Source organism: Belonocnema kinseyi, chromosome 10 (genome assembly GCF_010883055.1).
Source record: "Belonocnema kinseyi isolate 2016_QV_RU_SX_M_011 chromosome 10, B_treatae_v1, whole genome shotgun sequence".
NCBI classification, from domain to species: domain Eukaryota; kingdom Metazoa; phylum Arthropoda; class Insecta; order Hymenoptera; family Cynipidae; genus Belonocnema; species Belonocnema kinseyi.
This window is the reverse complement of record NC_046666.1, coordinates 101,555,856-101,558,755: the sequence shown is the minus strand read 5'-3', so window position 1 is coordinate 101,558,755 and position 2,900 is coordinate 101,555,856.

Here is a 2,900-nt window from a genome sequence, read left to right as displayed (position 1 = left end):
CACGTTTCTCTCTTCCCCTCCCTCTTCTTTCCTCTTTACTTTGTTTCCCCTTTGCCACTTGGAAACCCCTCTGATTTATTTCTAGCCTCTTTTTCGTCTCCCTTCCCCCTACCTTTCTCAAGACTTTTTCCTTTTTTCCTTAATTCTTCTAATTCTTAATCCCAGCACCATTCTTCCCCATTTATCCATAACCTATCTCTCCCTATCCATACCATATGGCCCTTTTTCCTCTCTACCCAAACCCTCTGCTCTATTTGCCATCTCCTTTTCCTATCCCTCCATGTCAGATCTTCTTCAATTCTTTCCCTTCTTCCTCTCAATAATTTTTTTCTCTCTATAATTTTCTTTTTCTCCGTCCGACTGCCCACTTTTACCAGAAGCATTCCTTCTTTTCCTTCTTTTGACCCTCCTATTCTCTTGACTCCTTCTACCCTTACCTGCACTCTAATATCTCGAAAACGATTTTTTATTTCCACTTCTCCTGTTTCACTCTCCACTTTTAATCTCTTGACTACTATGTTATTTTGCCTCTTTGCCCTTTCTTCCCCTTCTAATCTTTTTTCGATCTCACTGAGTCTTTTCTTCAATCTTTCATTTTCACTTCGGACGTTCTTTTCATTCCCTTGAACTATTTCCTCATTTTCTGTTTTTTCCCCCATATGCTCATTCCTAATTTCTAGACTGGATACCCGCTCTTCCAACTGCTTTATTTCTCTAGATCTCTGTTCGTCAACCTCTCTCTGTCTACTCTCAATGCTCTCTAGCTTACCCCAAACCTTGTCTTTCTCCTCCTTCCAACGTTTATCCCATTCTTCCCATTTTTCTCTGACCTTTTTCACTTCCCCCCTTACATCGGTTCCCTGCCTATTCATATCCCTATTCGCTTCATCCAATCTCTTTCTTGTTTCCTCTCTAAAGCCTTTAATGAGAGCTTCCAATTTTTCAAACATTCCCCCATCCCCCCCTCTCTCTCTGGTGTTTTCCTTTTAATTATCAGTCTCTTGTTCTCCTGGTCCCTTTCTACCTCATCTTCCACAGCCACTCTTTTCCTTTTTTCCTCTCCTTCACTGCTAGTCACGCTTGCCTTTTTTTGCCATTCGTCCAGGCTTCTGTTCGAACCCGCGTTGCCTAGCTTGTTAAGGCGCTGTAAATTTGAGGGCCTTCCCCGTTGCTTGCCCGTACCTGAATCCGCTATCCTCCCCACCCGGGTCGACTTCTCGGCACTTTCATCACCGCTGCTGTCACTGCGATCAACGTCACCCATCCCCCCACTTTCAATGCTTTCAGCAACGTCAGCTGTTGCAGCCACTACGGTTTTCTGCTCTGTGCGATCGTCCAGTAACTGTTGCCCTCTGGTGCCAGTTTGTGGACTTCGCGTCCTCGGCATCCTACCTTACCCAAAGCTCTGTGACGTTTCCCACCTTTATTTCCTACCTCTTGCCCCCTTAAACAAGCAACTATTTTTCACTCCTAACCTCAGAAACTTCACACGCTCCAAATTTTCACTTCAAACCACTCACTTTCACCCTTCACACCTTTGCCTTCACTCACCCTTTTTCCTTTACACTCGATCTCCGCACTTTCTGCCTTTTCTGCATCCACTCACCCTTATTTCCTCCACCAAAGCCAAAATACACCATTTGACAAAAAGAGTTCTTTCGCGATCGGTACCGGAAACGGAAGCCCATAAGTGGAATACTTGAATTGCCAGTTTAAAAAAATTAATATTTTCAACAAAAAAAATGAATTTTCAACAGAATGCGTGAATTTTTACCCACTTACCTTGAAGAAGTCAAAAGATAAATTTTCAACCAAAAATGAAATAGCTGAATTTTCAAATAAAAACATTAATTTCTAACAATATAATTTATTTTCTATCCAAGGAGCTAAATATGCAACTAAAATCGTAATGTTTTAACTAAAAATATTTATTTTTAGTTCAAAAAATTAATTTAAACTTTAAAAAAAAAAACGCGTTACAACTGAGTAGATGAATTTCAACTAAAATGATAAATCTTCAACAACAAAAATCAAGTTTCAACAAACCCCTACAACTATTAATGTAAAATTCTTTCATTTTTACCTGCTAAATGTTTCAATGTATACAATTTTAAGTATTCCTTCAAAATTGTTGAATTTCACGTTACAGTTTAAAATTAATTATTTAACTAAGCATTGGTTTTAATGATTTTTTCAACTATTGAATGTTATTATAATAAATAAAATTTTTAAACTTATTATCTTCAGTTTTTAGAACAATAATACTTTGATAATAATAATATGAATAATTATACCTAATTTTTTTAATATATACTATTTAAATTTCAAATTATTATTATTATGTTTTCTTAACAGATTAGGAGATTATATAATAATAATTCAAGGATAATTTTCAAATTCAATATACAATTTTAAAATATAATTTTCTGTTAAAAAAAATTAAGAGAAAAATGTTCTCAGCAAGTATGCATCGCTGGAAACAAACTTTTTGGAAAAATCATTTTCGAAGCAATGTTTTTTGGCTTCTGACATTGGTTTTATTAAAAAAGGGTTAAGTCATTTTTCACTTAATTTTTTATGTACAGAAAGTTTTCTTTTGATTTTGATTGAAAAATTTAATACGTATATTTAATATCATATATGCATAGATACATGCATACATGCATACATATATACGTATTTATACATATATAATAATAATAATAATAATTACATAATTTTCATACATTTCTTTTAATGTTTAACAAAGTTCTAATTGTTCACACAATTATCATTTGCTCAAGCAGTTATTTTTCGAAAACTATTGAATAGAACACATATAATTAATTACGATGTCAAAAGTATTTTTGGAAAAGTAATTATTTAAACAAATTATATTTGTTTAAACAATTGAAAAGTGG